Source organism: Bombyx mori, chromosome 3 (assembly GCF_030269925.1).
Source record: "Bombyx mori chromosome 3, ASM3026992v2".
Lineage (NCBI taxonomy): Eukaryota > Metazoa > Arthropoda > Insecta > Lepidoptera > Bombycidae > Bombyx > Bombyx mori.
Window position 1 is genome coordinate 1,433,410 of NC_085109.1, and position 23,048 is coordinate 1,456,457.

The 23,048-nt window shown below is 37.8% G+C and overlaps 1 protein-coding gene, 1 long non-coding RNA gene and 1 other non-coding gene across 14 annotated transcripts in view; 1 reads left to right on the forward strand and 2 right to left on the reverse strand.

Moving 5' to 3' along the window:
- The window catches only part of Jnk (c-Jun NH2-terminal kinase), a 113,886-nt gene that overhangs the window by 72,435 nt on the left and 18,403 nt on the right, over positions 1-23,048 (reverse strand). For 5 of the 12 annotated variants that reach the window (XM_062673903.1, XM_021346475.3, XM_012688475.4 and 2 more), the window contains 1 exon segment: positions 1,977-2,026. The exons of 4 other annotated variants lie outside the window; for them this stretch is intronic. The gene's annotated coding sequence lies outside the window, so the exon portion shown is untranslated. 12 annotated transcript variants of the gene reach the window in all.
- On the reverse strand, positions 12,617-12,750 carry Mir3214 (microRNA mir-3214). Its single transcript, NR_107498.1, has one exon. It is a non-coding gene; the product is annotated as a microRNA mir-3214 (primary transcript).
- LOC134200758 (uncharacterized) lies at positions 19,080-21,353 on the forward strand. Its single transcript, XR_009975809.1, has 2 exons — positions 19,080-19,158; positions 20,788-21,353. It is a non-coding gene; the product is annotated as an uncharacterized LOC134200758 (long non-coding RNA).

Consider the following 23,048-nt stretch of genomic DNA (forward strand, 5'->3'; position numbering starts at 1 on the left):
CGTGATTGATAGCGTAAATTTATACTCGTGTTTGTGACTGTATAAGAATAGACATGCAGCACAGACTGCTTTGGGAGGTAGACGAGGGCGCGGTCCACCTGGTGGTGAGCATTGACCGTCGCTGATGGACCGTCAGCAATGCCAAGGAAACAGCTAAGTGGCTACCAACCGCGGAGTTCACTGGTGGTAGGACCTCATGTGAGTCCGCACAGGTAGGTACCACCGACCTGCCTATTTCTGCCGTTAAGCAGTAATGCGTTTCGGTTTGAAGGGCGGGGCAGCCGTTGTAACTATACTTGAGAACTTAGAACTTATATCTCAAGATGGGTGGCGCATTTACGTCATAGATCTCTATAGGCTCCAGTAACCACCAAATGGGCTGTGAGCTCGTCAACCCTTCTAAGCAATAAAAAAATAGGTACTATCCGCTTCTACACCATTCGATAGATACCATTCATTATACACCATACATAGGAAAAGCTCATTTCGGAACACGAAATGTTTGCATGTGGCCGTTATTAAAAAAACTCTCGATAAAAATCAGCTGAAAAGCAAGGTCAACGACCTAGCTCGATACAGAGGAACGTCCATCATCGACAGACTTTTGAAATAAATACTTTGTATATTTTATACCTACCTGCAGGGCGACCTACCAGACGATATCTGCCAGGACACCCTACACGCCTATAGAAACAAAAGTTGTCAAATCTGCGAACCCTTTAACGATTTTATGATTGACAATTGCAATTGATTAACGGGTTAAGTTACGTTTAAAAATATACATGCCATCGTGAGCACTCATGAACAGAATCATCATTACTTACACTTGATATCATCGTAACAAGCCTCTAGACAGCTTCCACGGACGTACTTCCCAAGATTGCTTAATTCCAGTCTAAAAGCTTGCATACTGAATACACGTGCTCACGCGAAGATTGAACAAAAGACAAACTTCTAGGAAATAAACTCGCTACGATAAACAATGCCGCGTAGCAAAGTGCTACGGAGTGCTACGTGTCGCAGGCTACGAGTGTCAAAGGACTGTTTAGAACTTCATCGTGCACAGAATAAATAGCAAGCTACCCGAGTAAATTGAAAAAGGCCGAGATTTTAAAAATCCCACAAGTTCTTATAAACGGTCCATTCAATTTTATTCTTCTATTTTGTTTTTTTACGGGTTTGAGTGAACGAGGTCACGTCCCACTCTAATATCAAGTAAGAGTCCTTTCTTATTTGGCAGTCCTGCGCTTCGAAGGCAGGACTGCTTCGCCGATAAAAGAAGAAAGGATAATAGCATTTTTTTATTTTTTATTATTGCTTTTGTAGACAGACGAGCCCACCTGATGACAAGTGGTCACCGTCGCTCATGGACGTCAGCAATACCAGGGGCAGAGTTAAGCCGCAGCCTACCATTAAGTACTCTCCGCAAGTCTCGTTTGAAAAAGCACATGTCATAGCGCTCGGAAAACACCGTGGAGGAGAGAGTTCATTCCAAAGCCGGATACTTGCTAACTAGTATAGCAAGTATAGCATGAACACACTTTAGATTCTAAAAAGTACAACAAAGTCCCAAGCGTCTCTTATTGGCCAGAATTCCCTTTAACTCATCTCCGATAGCAGACGACGGAGCGCCACCCAGGTCGTGGCGACATGATCATGGTGGAAAATTTATCTTTATGTATCCTGACGTTGCTCACAAAGCAGCAACAGTCCAAGTTCTATTAAAAGGTTATAGGAGCCCATTTGTAATACCTACCCATTATTGATATATACCCAGCCTGTTATAATACCCCTTTTAAACATGAATATTAAAAAAAAAAAAACTTCCCGCTGAGTTTCTTGCCAGTTCTTCTCAGGACGGATGCTAGTTTTGTGAATTGGCGGTAGTTTCTTTTTGGCGTTCAACAAGTACGTACTTTCATTTATGTTGAATAAAAAAATTTTGATTTGATTTGATTGAGGGTAATATTACTCACCGTGAGACCTTGATCGAAGTCTTAGATGCTGTACACGTGTTCCAGCTTACCTGTTAACAAAAATATTATAATTATTAGTTGTGAAAATTTAATTTCGCTATCAATGTGTGTTCCCAAAACATATATGAGGGAAATGATATTGTTACGAATATCGAAGGATAGCTCGAGGAGTACATCGCCATCTATTCTCATATAGCGGAAACACACAATACTCGACTTTCGTGGCACATTCTCGACGATTCTAGGGATTTTGTCTCGACTATAAAAACGTTGCAGAGATGGCACGCAGTCAGTTAGTAATCGGAACGAATCGAAGCGAAACAGCGAACGGATCACCCGAAGCGAAGCGGAAGAAGTGAATTGAGAATTTTAAAGTGTTTGTGAAGTGTTTTAAGTGTTCTAAGTACAAATATAGTTTTAAAGTTATACTTTGGTGGAACATTTATTTATCCCGAACCCCAGCGCGTAACAACATTTTGATTAAATTGCCTTTCTTCAAAAAACCAGTGGTGATTCATTGAAACAACTCGCTGGAACCTGTACTGGAAAATTAGTCGTCCAAAGTTCTTTGAGGACGGATCATCAGTCCATTATTAAACCATAATAACAATAACAAGGAGCGTCTTAAATATTCTGAACTTTATTCCTAAGTGTTCCTAATTTCCCAACTCTTTTCTGCCTATAAGCATGTAATTGCAATATAAACATAATTCTGAAAGGTTTTTTTTTCTACCTAAGCCGAAAGCCTTGAGAGGCTATGTCAGCGTAACCCTAACGTGTAGGTGAGCTCTCGGGACTCAAACTAGGAGGCTTTGCTAACACTGGTACTAGCAAGGGCAGTGCTTCGCAGAGTTTAGCACCGTATGGGAAACGCGAAAACGCCCACTGAGAAGATCCGGCGAGAAACTCAGTGGGCTGTGTCTATGGGTTAGTTTACTAGCCGAACCCTTCGTCACTAGTGACGGGTTCGACGAGAAGCTGCAAGGTTAATGATCCTACAGAGACTACAACGCAGCAATAAGGCTATGAACGAAGAAATTAAACGCACAATTGTCAACTCGTAGAGCGAGATACCGACGGAAGCGTAGAGGTGCTACGGCGTAACCTCTACGCGCTCTTATTTCTATTGTATTTCACAAAGTGACTGACTTATTGCGTCGTTCCATTTTTCTCTGCCTGCAGCTTTTTTCTACATTGATCTCCTGCTGTCGTATTAACATCATAAATTCGAGCTTTACTAGACCTACTTATGTACGTCCGAACTATGTGTATGAAACCGACGAATTGCGATTTTCAGATATTCACAACTTAAATCTTAGATTCAGCGTAGGTTTAATCGCCAGTGAATTGAATTCTTGATAATCTTTGAAGGAATCGAAAATGTGAAAATCAACCACCGAACTGGTGATATCGCTCGACAGACCGACGCTTCGACAATCCAATTTGTTGTTCGGAACTTATTTATACGCAAGTAGGTCTTGATAATGTCTTTATCGGGATTGGGCCATTTGTCAAATATCTTGTATTACATAATAGCTACAGCTTCTACTACCTTTGTGGCTACACATATACTTATATTACCGTAGACCTACACATGCCTTTACATATACCATTGCATTAAATTATCCTACGTCAGTTTGAATGACTACATACCTACATGTGGGAAAGGGAACGCTTAGAGTGAAAGGGATGGATGTATGTGGAAGAGAGGGACGGAAGGGAGATGATTAAGATGGCGATCGGGCATTAGAAGTGTGAACATTTTACGACGTGTGTTATATTAAATTGTGTTACTTTTCCAAAAAAATGTAATTTACTTTGAGCTAATCCCACATACATGTGTAGATATTTAAAGATTTTTATCAAGGAACGATTTTGCAGAGGGCAAACTACATATTGATGGTTCTATCGAATAACGATCGGAATGAGATTTCCTTTTACTTTCCGAAAGATTTCTAGGGTCCATCGTTAGGTTTATTATCATTTTCACTGCTACTATTAACAGAACATGACCTTCATTCAAAAATAGTAAACATATTAACTTTTAAAAAAACATGTTTTAAATTTTAAGCTATTCCGCTGAAATAAATGAATCAGTAACACAACGTTGCGCTGCGTTGAAACAAAATGGAATTCAACTCGAACATAGCCCGGACGATGTTAATTGACAATAAGGCGTGACAATAAGTAGGGGAACTGCTCCCTGTCTGGCCGATATTGTGCAGTGAAAATGTGTTCCTGACATTGTCTTACACTTTACGGGCAGAATTCTACTGTTCTTATTTATAGTGCAACCCATTTTGCAAATAACTTTAAAACTTAATTAGGAGGCTTCGAGTTTTCCTATCTAAGCTGATAGCCTTGAGAGGCTATTTCAGCGTAACCTTTACTAGTAGGTGAGCTCACGGGGCTCAAACCTGACGACCTTGCTAACACGAACTCTAGCAAGAGCCGTACTTCGTAGAATCTACCACTGGATCGGAAACGAGACCCACTCAGAAGATCCGGCGAGAAACTCAGTGGGCTGTGTCTGTGGGTTAATTTACTCGTCGAGCCCTTCGTCGCAAGCGATGGGTTCGACGAGAGCGATGACTGGTTTAGCTCAGAATAAGACGTGGATACATCTAGACGTCAAGCAAACATAGACACTTCAATATGAATGTCGCCGGACACATTGAGACAGTATAGAAGTCGAACTATTCGGAATCGAAAACGTAACGTAACAACCTATGGGCTCCGGTAACCACTTAACATCAGATGGGCTGTGAGCTAGTCCATCCACCTATGCAATAAAAATAAAAAACTTTTTTACAACATCTCTTTTATATGAAGTATTTTTTTAATGTTTATTAAAATAAGACTTGACCTAAAAGTCTTAGTTACCAGGTCATAAAATCCGTTAAATTTTATTTATTTATTATGTTTTGATATTTAAAACTAGACGCAAATGTTTTTTTAGCATAGCTGACTCTTTGCCTAGTGCTTAGGTCTCCTTAGATCTCGTTTGTCAAAAAGATCTTCATGGCGCTCAAAAACCACAATGGATCCGTTGACGGTATTTTCCAATCGCTTTAAGGTCATGTGTGGGAAAAAAGAAAGGAAAAAAGTAGAGTTGTACAAATTTAATAGCGAGTAATTTACTCAACAAATAACGGAAAAAGTTTGTGTTATAGCTGCCACATACAATAACGATCGCACGAACCAAAGTATTTAACTATAGACGAATATAAATACATATGCGGGGCGTGTCTTCAGCCATCGTTAGTGGCCGTCAGCCGTCGGAGCCGCGTGTTCTGACACTCCTGTCTACCGTATGTCTTCGAGTAACACGATGTTGTGTGATTTTTCACGAAATTCGCTCACATATATCCTATGTCTAACAGATCTAACGTAACAAACAAAAAAAACACTTTTAATGTACATACTTATATCGCGGGCTTTGAGCCTAATCAAGAAATTCCGTAATGAAAATAAAACTTAACACCCCCACTCCGCCTACCATATAGCTCGCGTTCAACACATTCACACGTTGCGCTTGTGTAGTGTTTGTAAATAAGCGCGCGGCGTGACGTCGCACTGCATGCGCATCATGAAAAATTCGTTTCCAATAAACAATTTTAAAATAATAAAGTGTTTTATTCGATTTATATGAGTCGATGACACGAGTTTAACTGGTGGTAGGACCTCTTATGAGTCCGCACGAGTAGGTACCACCACCCTGCCTATTTCTGCCGTAAAGCAGTAATGCGTTTCGGTTTGAAGGGTGGGACAGCCGTTGTAACTATACTGAGACCTTAGAACTTATATCTCAAGGTGGGTGGCGCATTTACGTTGTAGGTATCTATGGGCTCCAGTAACCACTTAACACCAGCCCTTCGTAATCGACGACAGTGTCCGGAACGAATATAGGACATTAATAAGTATTCAATATAACATAAAACCAAAGCCTTTAAATTAGAACTTCGAGCCTATACACGACACGGGTTTCATCATGTCAGTTTCAAAGACATCTATGCTGTAAACACAATGGAGGGCCCTAGTTGGGTCTTGTTTGCGAGCCCACATCGGCCCGGGGGAACGAGGGCTGCGGTCACACAGCCAGGCTGTACACAAAAGGCGATGTGCCCGATTTAACCATCCACTCTATTTTAATGACACGGCGCTCCCAAGTGAAGTGAAAACAATTATTGATTTTAACATGTAAGACTATTGGTCCAACTGTAGGTCCTATTGTATAACGCTACGCGATCATGAGTCCCAGTGTGAAAGGGATATAAAATCTTGTCCGAGGGTAGATAGTGAAAGTCACATAATAACTAAGCGAACTTACGAGTGTTTTAAGCTAATATCAAACAGTTTACAGAAATGTACACAAAAATAAAACGCGCTACATTTATTAATGCGTAAATAATTATAAAACTTTATTTCTCTTCACACTTAATCAATTTACCTCAGTACAAATAGACAAATAATTTTAAGTAATGACCCTTTTTTGGGTAATGGACTGCTCCAATCATCCTCACTCCTGCCTGTCCTATGCCAGCCCTCACTTGCTACATTTAATATACCATCTTCTTCTCTTACCTTCGCTCTTCATGACACGATAAAATAATTACGTAACGTACACATTATTGAAGCAACTTATACTTACAAGAGCACGTGGGTAGTCAAACCAAACACAAAACCAAATTATAAAAGTAATTACGCTACCGTTTCTTGTTCAAATCCTTTGTTTCTTTGTGGACTATAAAGCTATATGCCCGCATCTTATACGCTGCTTTAGGAGAATGTGAATAGGTTATTAAGTAAATTTAGGTGACTTGTTTTTGGATATTAATTACCAGAAAAAAATTGACGGGCGATAAACTAATGGGCGGGCGAGACTTATAATCACTTTTCTTGTTGGTTATGACGAGTCAATATAACTTTGCATGCAGGCAGTAAGGATAGTTACGACTTTCCTATCCCTTAGGCCCGCAACCCAGTCATTCATTCCGGTTTGAAAGGGGGAACATATTTCCGTATTTGCTAATATAGATTTCGACCTCACCTCTCAAGGCTTCGGTGACCAAGTTAAAATTTGGTGGGCCGTAAAAACGTTCATCCGATTTTACAATAAAAATAAAGAGCTAATGGACGTTGTCATTCAAAAGTGAATCATTGTTACGTCGTTTGAACAATAACCTTATAGTTCGTTTTTTAAGGAATAATTTTTCGTCATAATATTAATTAATTTAAAAAGCTGAAAGAAAGTTTTAATGTCCTAGACTACTATTAGATTATTACGCAGATCGATACCAAATAATCTAATACTTAAATTGAGTTGTAATTACGGACTCTAAAACAGACCGCTTAATCGCAGTATTATTTAAAAGCCAAAACGCAAAACCATTAGCTTCGGCACACAGACATTCGCTAATATTTACTCAACATCCCAGACCCTCACAAAACTAAGGGGGGTTGAACACATACGAATGCACGATGCGACGAACGAAACGACACCTTAAATGGGGTTAATGGCACAGTTTGGAAGGGACGTAGGCCTGATTTAGTGTCGCGATTTTTTACCCAATAATGTACTTACATTAATTACCACCTTTTGTGGGGTGGATCGGATTAACTAGGTGCAGATGGTGGTGAAATTACCACATTTTGCGGGGACGATGATTCCGAAAAGTTCCTTCAGGCTGTAATTTGTGACGAAACTGATGAGCTGATAATAAAGCATAATATTCTCAGGGCATTTTTATTATCTTGCCGTAATAAATTTAAGCCGTACAAACCAAACTAATTATTTTATAATCGCCGTAACAGTTCTCAAAGAATTCGCGTAATAGGGATGATCAATTAGGTTTTGTTGTTTAAATCAATAGTCATTAAATATGGCCCCGCAGAGATACATAAAATCAAAGTCTCGGTTGAATTTAATAACGGCTGATCCATTGCAACATTCCACGTTGTGGTACATACACATACGGACTAACAAAACGCCAGTAAAATGTAAAAGTGGATGTTTTATTATGAAGGTCTGTTCAAGCTGTTCCCAGGGGAAATGCTAACGCTACTAATAACAATGTCAGTTAAAAAGAAATAAGAACACACAAGTTAAATCAATCAGAAATAATATGACGATTTCAAGTCCATGAAAACATAGCCCGTTCGTAGGTCAAAAAATACATTATACCTATGCATTTCATCATCACCAGACATTGCATCGGTTCGTGTGCCGCGCGAAGGTCTTTACATGCTATGGGGTCTATTAAACGCTTGGACAAGAGTGCAGGAGGGTCGTTTAGTGGGTAGGACCCTGAATACCATCCTTGGACCCGCGGTCCGCTCCCAACATCTGCGGACTGTCGGGCACCACATACCCCAAGCGCTCTTTAGGCGCGGGGACCTCGTAGAAGATTCGGTCCCCGGCCCAGAAAACAAAAAAGGTCATTTTTTCTGCTGCCTAAGCTAAGCTAACCATAAACAGCGACTTGCCTAAATGAGGCCCATTCCTGCAGATCTACAGATCGAGCGACGGAATCATTTCTCAAAATATCTTAAACGCGCTACACGTCGCCACGGTTACCTTTGGGAATTACCGCCTAAGGCCAATAAATAAGATGTATCGTAATCTAAGTGAGTTACATAATCCATTTTACTAGATATACGATAACAGCTTTAGTTCCCATAGTTAAACACAGTAGCTTTGCTATGCCCTGTAGCATTGATGCCTATGGGCGACGGTTGCTACTTACCATCAGGTGAACCCTCTGCTTATCTGCCTGTAACGGCAATAAAATATCTCAAAGTACGCAAATAAAGAGTTAATATTGATGTAATTTAGATTGAGGTTTTTGATAAATCTTTACTTAACAAAACAAAGTTACACAACTACCCTTTTAACTCATTCTTTTCATGATGATATAAGACCCTGAAAACTTCCTATCAATCTCGTTCACATTGTTCTCGACTGACCACAGATCGCTGTGTCCTCTAACATATGTATGTATAGACACAAAAACCACTCAGATAGTTGGATCACACGATGATGAGAATCACTGTTAGAACTTGAGACTGTTAAAAGGCCTAAAAAACCGAAAACTAAAGACACATGACCCAATAGACCTTAATTATAGTAATAAACTCACCAATTTACACGCAAATATATTTACTTGGAATCAGGGTAAATGGAGTCGGGTGTTCATCATTGACGAATACAGCATAATGTCATATTGTAATTGTATTGTAAAGCTGATAGCCTTGAGAGGCAATTTCAGCGTAACCTTAACTAATAGGTGAGCTCCCGGGGCTCAAACCAGAGTGATGCTAACACTGACCCTAGCAAGAGCAGTGCTACGCAGAATCTACCACGGGATCGGAAACGCGACCCACTGAGATCTGGCGAGAAACTCAGTGGGCTGTGTCTATGGGTTAATTCGCTCGTCGAGCCCTTCGCCGCAAGCGACGGGTCGACGAGGACGGTGACCGGTGCTTGTGGTATCTAAAAGCACCGTTAATGGATCGGGAGGATCCGTAATGATGTATGTAATTATCGACGGAGAACAGTTTAAGGAAGACATATCTTTCTCTATCCTTCAAGAATACTGCTATAATAAGAACACGGCTTATCTATACGAATTATAGACAGTCGGGGTAGGAATTTCAGCTAAAGGGAAAATGTCGCTGCAAGTGACCACAATCATGAAGTACCAGCATCACAAACCGAAATAGAATTGGAATGAGCTAAACCTGGCTGGCTAGTCGGTGATCTCAGTATCACTGATCATTTCACAATGGTGAGCATCCTGAAGAAGCATTTTGGAACTCACCACTTTGTTCCTTACATATTGCAAGAACTAAAAACTGTCAGCTTGGAAAATTCGGAGAGCAATCCCCGACATGTAAAGATGAATGAATTCAATTTTTAACATCACTCACGATGCAAGTCAATCTTCACACATATTTTCTTAGCTAATTCGTCGAAGTTAAAATTAGTTGACACTGAACTTAATATTAAAATAGGTAATAATATGTTATTGACTAAATGTTTTTTTTTTTAAATAGAACTTCAGGAAACTAACGTTGCACTAAAATACACACATAATGATAATAGGATCAGATTAGATAAAAACTACAAAACAAATGACTTTAATTGACTATTTTTGGCCTAAAATTAGCTAGCTATCAGGAAAGCCAAGTTAATCTCAACTTGGAACCTAAATTCTTATTAAGCATTAACACTAATAACCAATAATTTGGTTAAGGTATTTACCTACATGTTTTATCTATGAAACCTACACAGATAAAGTACTATTCATTGTATTAAAAGACTCCAAGAGACTATTTTTGACTACAATTATATAATTGTAAGTTTTCCGCGAAGAAAGTTACCAAACCATTACAGCTGCAATACGACGCTACTGGGACGCCATCTGTCGGACGCTACGGTTCTCAAATGGAACGCTTTGAATATTTAAAAAAACAAAACTCACCTATCAAAGCCACGCGTAATATTTTTATTACAACACAATTAAGCACAGCGCGTTCAGTTTTCAAATAGTTTATGGTTTATGTTGCAGCCGTGGTGGGAGGGTTGTGAGACCGGCGTCTGAGGCTCGCCGGCGTCGCGGGAGAACTGCCGCGGCGCGCCCCTCGCTGCGCCCCCGGTATGCGCGCCATAACCTAACCCCGTTACGAGAGTCACGTCAAAGAATCGTTGGCAAGAGACGTGCCTAGACTGCCTACACATAACCTTCATGAGTTTCGGTATCAAAATTAAGACTAAAATCAATTATAATTTATTAGAAATGCTCTTGAATAATAGTTTTGAAAGAATGCAACGTGGGCAAAACAAAATTTTATCTGACCCACGCGACGCAAAACCGGCGTCGTCCGAAGCATGTCTTGTCAGACAGCCCGGACCCACTTTCAGTGCTTTTAGACCCTCTAAGCACTGGTCACCGTCCTCGTCGAACTTATCGATTAAGACTATGAGTTCGACGAGCGAAGTAACCCGACACAGCTTACTGCGTTTCTCGGCGGATATTCACAATGTATCGCGATTCCGATCCGGTGGTAGATTCTGCGAAGCACTGCTCTTGCTAGGACTAGTGTTAGCAAATTCTCTCAAGTTGAGACCATAAGCTCGTCTACCCGTCCGGACGTAACTGAAATAGTCCCTTAGGCTACCAGTGAATAGGTAGGGAAAAAAACACCCAAAACAATGAAGCCACTGAAGCAAGATAAATGCAAATGCAATTTCCTCGTCCCGATTTATATGCGAGGTTATTGTCTTAAATATAATTACGAGTACAGAATAAGAGAAAACGAAACAATATTTATAATTAATGAATATAAATGTGGTGTCGTGGGACACCAGGTAGGAACGAAGTTCCTTCGGCTCATGTAGAATCGACACAATTTGCAAAAAAAGAAATGGTGCTCAATTTTATGTAGGTTTTCTTGGTTTTTCTCTTAAATTTTGCTGATTAGTTTTTATTTAAGTACGGGAAAGTATTTAGGAAATTCAGTATTTTAGGAAATAATAAATTATGTAAAATAAAAAAAATAGTAATTCAAATTATCAATTAAAATAACAAAATATATCTCTTTATTTTTGGTTGACCACATAAAATTACATAGAAATAGAAATAATTACTAAATAGAGAGAGAAGGGATTAGAGAACGAAAAGAAAGAAGGAGAAAGAGAAAGGTATTATACACTACTCGCTTGTGTATGCGACTGTCGCGCCTGCGCACGTCTCATTTAACAGTTTTATTCCACGCACTTTTTTCCACGGATTTTTTCTTACGGTTTTACTATCACATTTTTTTCAGTTCGGTCGCGCAGCAAAATCCCTATCCCCTCCAAGCCTGCCGTACGGAGCTTCGTTCCAAAATATAAATTATAAAACGATCCAAGCAATCCAACAAACAACAGATTTTAAGTGAAATTCCAATCTAATATTTTTCATATTCTTTGATATATACTTCATTGACTTTCCTCATAATGACATAAGGTTGTGTAGCAGTGTATGTGTTATTATCAAAAGGCAGACAATCCAGCCAACTGTAGGATTGGTACTTACATCGCTTGTGTTGGTATTGTTTTATTAACAACGGGCTCTACGAGCATCAACAATGACAGAGCCAAAATCACACCACTAACAGTCACAATATACTGCATCAGCTGTCGTCACTCAAATTCCTTGTCCTGTTGTCATTTTGTAGTACCGGTAGGACATGTTGTATGCCTATCGGACTTAGTAGCACCGTCTTGATCATTAGCGGCGCGAGGTACTGGCGCATTCCTCCATTGAAGGGTCTTTATTGTTCAAATATGAAACTAATGTCATACCAACTTGTCTCGGGGCGGATAATCACTTTATATTGTGCTGTGAGCGGTATTTATCCATGAAATGGACTCAACTAACCATCTAGAATATGTAATAAGCTTCTTAAGACTTTACAGCATTAAACCCTCTACAGTAATTAATAAAAATCACAATTTCCGAAATCTTAACGAGTCGCAGACATGAATCAAACTTATCTGTATATACCAAATTCATACCTATTTCAAAATTCACAATTTCTGCTACTTTCTATAAAAATCAAAACAATTTTCGTGTTCACCGACTATAAAAACCTATTAGTTACCCTCCTACATTCGACCTTTCTATCTATCTTCATACAACAGAACCATGAATAGCCATATCGGTTATAAAAGCATTGCCGATGGATGACCCAGAAAGCAAACTACTCGAGATGTAGGCCATGGAGACCTGCCTAATGGAACCGCTCAGGACATCAAGACCTGTGTGCTTAGTGCGAGTTTTTTAACGTTCTCGATAACGTAAAAGTTAACTCAAAATGTTTATGCAGTTGGAACGTTTGCCTACGTTTGCCACTACGCAGCGTAATACGAGAAAGTAAATATACTTTAAAACTATAAAAACATAATTGAATAATAAGCCGAAATATAAATTTCGATGCTTTTTTTTATAATGCGCCGAAGTAATAAAATTATGTTGTCATCGTTCTTTGAAACATGCCGTTACGTAAAAATTACCATGAAATAGTCCATTAAATAGATAGATACAAGCTGATAAAAGCGTATTAAAAACATTTTTAAGCGTTTCTCTTTCTTGTATTTCTGTTATTTTCTCCTGATTCGCATCATTTCGGAAAACGATAGTCTTGTTTTTTGTTATGCGTCAGTGCTAATTGTATGAAAAATAATAGAGGTCGTTTAAGACAAAACTGGTGAAGCTCAATAGGCAGCCGCATATACGAGTCATTTTATGACGTCATTTTATACCAAGGGCATAGCCGCGCCATTGCCTGGCATATAAATATCCTTACTTAAGGAAAGCTCGAAGGAAGAAGAGTCATAATGTTCATTAAATTTTGATAGCTTATTGAGAGTACTTGTTTGGCAACAAGGGTCGATTTTACGATCTTTAGTTAACTCATCAGATAACGAGTTTACAAACCAACAAATTAATAGGTTTTTCTATCGCTATATCGACGGGAGAAAGCGAAAACGTTGTAACTTTAATTTAAATCACTTTTTACCTAATACATTATACTTATGGTTCTGGTTTAAAGTTGGTTTTTTCAAGTTACGACAATTCCGCTTTCTTTCTTCCCTCGATAGGTACATAACATATACAGTTCTGTCTTCGTCAAAGTGAATCTACATAACTTTCTATATGAAAAATCCCGTTTGTTTAATTTTGTTTTTCGTCACGACTCGCAAAATCAAAAACGTCAGTGACAAGTGCTCGCAGTAACCACTAACCATAAAACAGACCTCACGATTGTCTATGTGTGACAGTAATAAAAAACCGCAATCAAAATAAACAAAATGTGTGCAATTCACACGTGGTAGAAGTGAAACCTTCCAAAATTAAAATACAATTATCCTAAACGTCTTAAGTATTTGTAAAATTTTGTCATTAGTAAATAATTGTAAGGTAGCGCCCTCTGTGAATTGATATTTTAATTTCACGTATAATCCTAAATTAAAATTCACTACAAGAGCTTTCATACACACGTTAGTATTAAAAAATCTCACAGATGACGCTGTATTAAATTATAGTATGTATATTTCTGTCTCATTCTTTGCTGACTTCATCCTACACATTTTTGTATTTGTGTCTCTTACCTGTCGTTTTTTCCGTTGCATCCGGTTTGAAATCACAACGATTCTAAAGAAGTTTTCACTTCAAAAATCTTGCATAATAAAGAAAATACAGTGTTAATATTTCAAATTTCTCGTCACGTTGGCTGTAGGTACTTTGGCTTGTATAACTCACGAAAAAAACAAGCAAAATCAACGTGAACTGTTTTTTTTGTTGTTGTTGTGCAAAAACATGATGTAAGATGATACACTTTCAATCCATCACAACACAACAAAAACACGTTACGTAAATCAATCAAGAACATTACGTCTTGTACTCGCGACGGAACACGGCCGAGGAAACCTTATCAAACCTCTATTTATACGCTTCAAACGATGAGAAAAGTTATTTTAACGTAATATATTAAGATTTATCCTTCAAGTATTCAACGGTTCGCTTCATACAAATTGAGACAGTTCGCCATCACAAAAATGATAGCTGATGTGATAAGGAGTAACATGGGCAACTTAATTCTACAAAAACAGAGAGAGAGCGCAATAAAATGCGAACTGATTAACAAAATCTGATGTAAATATAATTAATGTCAGACAGAATTAGAGCAAAGCGTTGCTGGGCTTTGTCATCAGCGCCCCACGGATGACCCCTACTGGACATAGGCCAGTGTGTTTAGTGCGTGTTTTTTAACGTACTCGATAGCGTAAAAGTTAGCTCCAATTTGTATGGAATGGGATCGTTTGCGTGCGTTTGCCGCTAGGGGCGCTATTCCAACTGCATACAAAAATGGCTTAACTTTTACGCTATCGAGAACGTTAAGAAACTCGCACTAAGCACACAGGTGTAGCTAATGAGAAAACAGACTCAAAACTCTTAATGGTAGGCAGCGGTTTGGCTCTGCCCCTGGCATTGCTGAAGTCCATGGGCGACGGTAACCACTCACCATCAGGTGGGCCGTATGCTCGTCTGCCTACAAGGGCAATAAAAAAAATTTGGATATAATGTGACAATAAAACGCAATATAAGCGAGAAAGTATGATCAAGTTACGCAAACTTATCCTTTGCAATACAAAAATAGAAGCTGATGAACGCCAGATTTTATTGTGGTGCTGATCCCAAGCACCACAACCTTTCGTTATTTGATTGCCTTACACCAGGTATAGATCTTCAAATGAAGCACTACACCAAAATTATCACTTTGCAAACAGGCAAAAATTATTTTTGCTAAAATACACGTAAAAACTTGCGATTCTTTCAAGCCGAATTCGAACTTATGGCTCCAATCTCTTACATTGAAAATAATATACAATTAAATATATAACAGTACTGATATCCATATCCTGAAACATAATAATGTTTCACGATTCAAACGTTTTTTCCCTCTACCTAATCGTTAGTAGCCTAGGGAGCTATTCCAACTACGCACGGCCGAGTAAGTGAGCTCACGGGCTCAACCTGAGAGAACTTGCTAACACTAGCCCTAACAAGAGCAGGGCTTCGCAGAATCTACCACCGGATCGGAATCACAACCCGCGGAGAAGATCCAGCGAGAAACTCAGTGGGTATTCAAACCGAAGAGTAAAAAGATTACAAACAAGTAATTACAAATAAATAACTAGATACATATTTAACAATAACTATAATTGAAATATAATTTTATAATACTTAAAATAAAATGGTTATGCTATAACTGCTGGTTGATCTCATAATAAAGATTTCTATAAATATTCTATTGGAACAAGTACCGAAAAATTTCACTTTTTTTTTATTGCTTAGATGGGTGGACGAGCTCACAGCCCACCTGGTGTTAAATGGTTACTAGAGCCCATACACATCTACAACGTAAATGCGCCACCCACCGTGAGATATAAGTTCTAAGATCTCAGTATAGTGAAAACGGCAGCCCCAACCTTCAAACCGAAACGCATCACTGCTTCACGGCAGAAATAGGTAAGGTGGTGGTACCTACCCGCGCGGACTCAAAAGAGGTCCTACCACCAGTAAACATTCTCAACAAATGTTTTTTCCAAATCTACAGAGAATTGAGAGAAGTTCTTTGTTATCGTATGATATGTAGAGTAGATATAGTTGTTTTTTTTATCCCAACAGTCCGGCGGTGCTGTCAGAAAAATGTGCTAATTTCCAGTATTCGTTTCGTATTTTCCGTTAACTTTTCAAAAAATGACGCATTGATTTACGACTATGGTCCGCCTCGGGTAACATAGGACCGCGTTTTATGATCCGTCCAAAAATGAATTTCATTACAATGGGAAAAATCGCTTATGGGATTCGATAAACTGCGTTTTAGGACTTTCTTTGTAGCTTATGGAAGTGATTGGTCCTCGGTTGTTTTCATTGCATTTTTTTTTTTGTAGCAATGTTCTGCCAAAATCTTGTGTAGGTATTGAAATAGAATAATAACTACTTAACTTAACTACTTATAACTATGTTTCTTCCAAAAGTCTTCCACAAAGAATAATATAGTTGGTGAATCTTTTGGTAGTGATGATTTTTGAGACAATCATTGAATTTTTAGTTAAGCCGAATGAATATAAACGAATATAATATGAACGAATTCTTTTAAAACAAACTTTTCCTGATTTTGGCGGAATTATGGTCCAATAGAACATTCTGTGTTCATAGACGCTGTCGTCTTCATAGACTAGACCATCGGTTGCTCACGAACATATAGTCACAACAGTTATTGCTAATATTTTCAGCATTAAAACTCTCCATTAAACAAGTCTTGCTTGGTTCAATTCTAACTTCTGTACATAGCACAACTTAATAAGCGTTCATTTTGCTAAACTACTAGAAGTTGCAATTCCTCTCTAAAATTCAAAAGCACTCGAAACAATCTCCGAAGTCTAACAGCATTACGGTGCAACGAGATGTGCTTATTTAATTTGGCTTAAAAGTAGGACTATGAGACCTTTGACCAAAACTTGTTCTTGGACATTTGTAAAGGTAGTCGTAAAATATTCACAAAATCAATTTATTTAGAAACTAGTCAGACCTAGTCCACTTTGCTGGTCGATCTTCGATTTGACTTCAATCCGATCGCTACCAACCCTCAAAGAATCATCCGCTAGGATAACCAAAATATTTCCTGAACTCGTTTTAGCCATTTCGGACTCTATGGGAACATACACACATCTACTTTTATATTTATACTAGCTGACCCGGCAGACTTCGTAGTGCCTCAATCTATAAATAAAAGACCTAAACTTTTGTATAAAATAAACTTAAAACAAACAAAAGGAATCCGTTCGACGGGGGACACAAAATAGTTATTTTAATTTAATTCCGAGCATTTTCATATTTAAACCTTATCGGGACTTCCACAAATAATTCAAGACCAAAATTAGCCAAATCGGTCAAGCCGTTCTCGAGTTTTAGCGAGACTAAAGAACAGCAATTCATTTATATATATATAATAGATTATAGTTAAACTAAATTTATATATGCCCCAAACAGACGTCAAGACAATTCGACGCGACTGCATTCCCTAAGGGCTGGGAAACGTGGCCACGTTAGCAGCAGGCTTCCAAACGATCCCTTGAGAAATACAAAACCGGTGTGTTGCGCTGATAAATTTCGCTGCCCAGTTTACTGATAGACGGGGGAAATGTTTTTCTTTTGTATTTTATTGTGAAGTACAATTTACCTTGATTGGTTATTTACTCATATCTTACATACGAATATACGGTATAAAAGATTAATTGAATTCTTGTTTCCGATAATTTAATTCCCTTCCATGTGACAGTAAAAGCAATGTAATATACACAGCGTTTCCAATGAGAATGCTATTATAAAAAATTGTAATGTATTTATAGCCGAATAAAAGGTTTTAACTGGACAAAATCTCATGAAATCGCAAATCATATTATGTGCGCGTTCTCAATTCGGTCGTTCTAAAATAACGTTTCTCGAAGTTCACGAATGAAACATATTGAAATAGAAACGGAATAAGCTACACACACTGAAGAGTTTCGAGATCAAAGTGATACTTCAAGCGTTCAGTTTGAACATAAATAATATATTTAAACAATTAGTTATAATTTTTGATGCTAAGCTAACTTTGTGTAACGATAAATATCCGATATCTCCAAAACTTTTATTTCAAATACTACGATAAACAAACAAATTTTAGGTTCAAAATTTTTCAGAATTTTCCCTTCAATTACAACTTCGACGCTGCATACGAGGCTAATCAAATTTGTCGAACCGCCACAGCCGTATTTTTGCACCCGATACAGTTTCTAAAGGATAGAGAAAATATTTAACTCCACTTGTCATTTTTTAAATGCTTAATTTTACAGTATCCATATTAGTTATAACCTTTACATTAAAACCCGAAACTATATCTACATCCATACTAAAATTTCGTATGCGAAAATAAGTTTCTTAGTTAAGCTTTCAAGTCTTAACTATTCAACAAGTTACCGTGATTTTTTTTTAAATATTTAATCTGTGGTACAAGAAAAGACATACCATTCAGCCACAAAATGGACTATCCTGAGAGATATTTTTTTTAAATGAATCTATTTGTAGAAAATAAATCTTATCTTGTTGCATACTTTGTATTTATTTGTAATGCTCGTTTCATTGATTATTAAGTGACTAGTTAAGTGGATTAGTAATAGCAGGTATTATATTTTGTAAGCCGGCTTAGTTTTACTGTTGCGGCAATGCAAACTTTTGCTTGAAATTTATACTGTGTCTAAAATATAAAAAAAGAATTTTGGCAGTTAAATTCTTAATAATAGTTAGGTACCTAGGAAAAAACCAAGCTACAAAATATTCACATTGCAAAACCCTCTGACGCTATAATATGTACATAAATTCTTTATAAGTTCCCTTAAAAAAAGAGAGCGCTATCAAATATTTACTCTGAAAAAAAAACTGGCATCATGGCTACGAAGCTCTTTACATTAGCTACCTGAAAAAAAAAAGACAGCTACCAAATTTGTCTACACAACACTCTTGCGGGTTAATAGATCCTTCAACCTTTCGATATTTCGTCGAGGGAATTCAATAAAACATGAAGAAAGGTAATGTCGGCCATTAATGTTTTTACCGAGGACCAAATCCATGCCATTCGCCACCTGTCGCCATGCATTTTCACTCTCGAGCATTTTAATAAAGATTTACGATTCGAATTACAAATCCGAACAAAAAACTTGCTGATATTAATTTTTCTTTAGCGAAAGGATTTTATTGTCAGTCTACCTGACTTTAGACTTGAATGTTGGAATCGTGTGGATTTTGTTGTTCTCTGGAAAACTGATAAATCTGAAAGCTTTAAACACTAAAAGCACTAGGATCTTCGTACTCTGATTGAAATAGAAAAAAGGGGTTCGGCAAACTGCAATTACAATTATTAATTAGAACACGAACCGGTTATCCTTAATCCCAAAACGTTCAGTATCAACAATATTTTAAATGTAGTTCCAACATTTACCCCAAACTCACCTGAAAACCCCTACAAAGTAGTTCGGATCTAACTGGGAAAACTAAAAATAGCCTATTCCCGACCCGTTATACCTATTTTAGAGGCATATTTAGTTGAATTTTGCCTGGAGCGAGCTATAACGCCAGAGTCGGTTTCAACTTGTGTGAAACTTACCCAGAATTTTGGAGCATACCTATCAATATTGTATGTGTGCTATGTCATGTTTCACCTGATTTAAAAAGGGGCATATTTTTGTAAGCACACCCTATTTTCAAGCCAATCGCTGGTAGCCTAAGTGGCTATTTCAAATTCTCGCGGACCGGTAGGTGAGCTCACGGGCTTAAGCTGAGAGAATTTGCAAACACTTGCCCTTGCAAGAGCAGTCCTTCGCTGTATCTAGATCGGATCAGAATCGTGACCCACCGAGAATATCCAGCTAGAAACTCAGTGGGCTGTGTCTATGGGGCACAGCCAGTATATTTGGCAGCTGTTACTAAGTTATCGACACGCTTTTAGTCTAAAAAAAACATGCGTGCAATTCACACGTGGTAGAAGTGAAACCTCCAAAAATGTTGGCTTCAAGATAATGAGACGAATGTAAAATTTCGGGTAGAGGATAATTTAGGTTTTAGTAACGACCATAGTGATACAAAGTTTGATAGTTATTTTACATTTTATTCGTATATATTACATAGATTTATTCAGAATGTATTAGGTACCAATATGAGGTACGAAGCAGAGCACAAAGAGAACCACGAATATAAGAAACACTGTATAATGCTACCTTTATATTTTTCTCCGACGTTAAATCTTATTAATTTATGTGTCTGTCTCTTTTTACTGTCGCTTTTTCGTTTCATCGACTTTCGAAGTACAACGATGCTACAGAAATTTTCACTTAAAAAAAACAAAATCTCTGACTGGTTAATCGAACTCTCACCATCATTTAACGAACATAATCTGTCACATAGCGTACAAGCGTCGCGTCAAGAATTTAATTCGTAGTCTACAAGCAACTATTTATTACTTCATTTTACACTTTAAAACAAATTTAAGCTTTGCTGTCATTATGAAAAGTAATTTTCCTTGTTGGATACTTTCATGCTAATCTAAATATTTATCGGTGCCGCATGTGAAGTTTTCAAAACAACTAGGTAATAACTGTAACATTATGAAGTGTCCTAAAGTTTTTTTTTTTGTCATTATATGTTGAACCATTTTGTTTTAGGCAAACGCGCACACGGCGAGCCTCATAATAAAAGTATTCACCATAGCTCATAGACGTCACAGACCGCTGCTTACAACCAAAGGGGACTCCTCAAACTGTTTGAAGAACATGATATGGCGCCCGGACAACACTTTGAAGCAGAGTTCACTCCAAAGCCGGATGATACGTAACAAAAAACGCAGCAGCTAAGTATGCATATCATCCCCAGATTTTCATGGCACCAGGAATCCTGAAATCCAGAATCCAGGAAGCGCAAAGACCGTCCGACGTTTTGTTCCCGATTATTTATTTAAATTTGTTTTTCATTAATTCGATGTATTTTTGATTCCTTAACTTACGAGAACTTTGCTGTGTATTTGTAGTTAATTCATACGTATATCGTTAAAATCTATATATATAAAAATGAATTGCTGTCCGTTAGTCTCGCTAAAACTCGAGAACGGCTGGACCGATTTGGCTAATTTTGGTCTTGAATTGTTTGTGGAAGTCCAGAGAAGGTTTAAAAGGTAGATAAATATGAAAATGCTCGGAATTAAATAAAAATAAACAAAATGTTTTTCGTATGATGTGTCCCCCGTCGGTCTTTTATTTATCGATTGAGCCACTACGAAGTCTGCCGAGCCAGCTAGTATTAAAATAAAGTCAATTAACATTATGGTTTTAATTTCTTGTCAAAGGCTCTCCAAGAGAACGAAAAATAAAACAAACTTTTATGAGTCGTACTTACAAAAGGCGAAAACTTTAAATGTGGAGGGCAGAATATTTCGTAAACGCAGCACCAAAACACAAATAGTTGAAGTTCCTTCGTATTAAGGGTCGGTACTCTATTCAACATTTAATACCGCTATCCTAATGAACTAAGTTTCATAATATGCTCTAAGGCTCGTATTAAAAGTGTCAAAGTAATGGAGTTAGTCTTGAACAGTTATTTTCTTCTTTTCTTATTTTTACAAATACGGAAATCGGTTGAGTAGTCCTCATAGGAGGAGGGGTTCTTATTGGTAAATCTTACTGGTGGTAGGACCTCTTGTGAGTCCGCTGAGTTTATTTTATTTTTATTGCTTAGATGGGTAGACGAGCTCACAGCCCACCTGGTGTTAAGTGGTTACTGGAGCCCACAAACATCTATAACTTAAATGCGCCACCCACCTTGAGATATAGGTTCTAAGGTCTCAAGTATAGTTACAACGGCTGCCCCACCCTTCAAGCCGAAACGCATTTCTGCTTCAGAGCAGAAATAGGCAGGGTGGTGGTACCTACCCGCGCGGAATCAATCATATGATCATGAAGTAAATTGACTAAAACATGTACGAGTGCATAAATCACAAAAAAAAAATTATATTTCAATTATTAAGCGTGTTAATGTTCAAATTTTTCGAAAATGATACCTAAAGAAACATCAACTCGTAAAGTGAAAATGATATTCATTGACTTGACATCAGATGCATCATTCCTTTTGCTGCTTCAGGAACAAATAAAAAAAAATAAAAAACCTTACCTATCTAAAATAATCTTTATTTAGACCGACATTTTGATCCGTTGTAATAAAATGTAGCACGAACGTGTCACACGAAATAAAAGTTTCCGTTGAAAAATTCGAGTAATCCGACTAGAATTATTTTATAACGATTCTAAAGTTAAACAGTGAATGTGAACGACAGAAATGCGATGTTTTGACACAACTATGAAAACAATAAGCTTTTCAGATAATTATATCAATATTAATCGTGTAATAAAAATGAAACCCGCAAAATTATAATTTGCGTAATTACTGGTGGTAGGACCTCTTGTGAGTCCACACGGGTAGGTACCACCACCCTGCCTATTTCTGCCGTGAAGCAGTAATGCGTTTCGGTTTGAAGGGTGGGGCAGCCGTTGTAACTATAATTGAGACCTTAGAACTTATATCTCAAGGTGGGTGGCGCATTTACGTTGTAGATGTCTATGGGCTCCAGTAACCACTTAACACCAGGTGGGCTGTGAGCTCGTCCACTCATCTAAGCAATAAAAAATAAAAAATAAAGTACAATCATCGCTATAATTTAAACAGTTTTTGTTCGTTGCTTGGTTCCATAGTGTGACTGACTGTAGTAATACTAGGTGTCATTTTGAGGCCGGGTCGGAGTATCTTCATAAAAATATTTATTTACTAGTAGTCCCGCAGTAGTCGAAATTCGACTTTAATCAATTGAAATTTTATGTTTAAACATTATTATGATTCTATTGTCAGATTTCGCCAAAACTACACTATACATCAATAA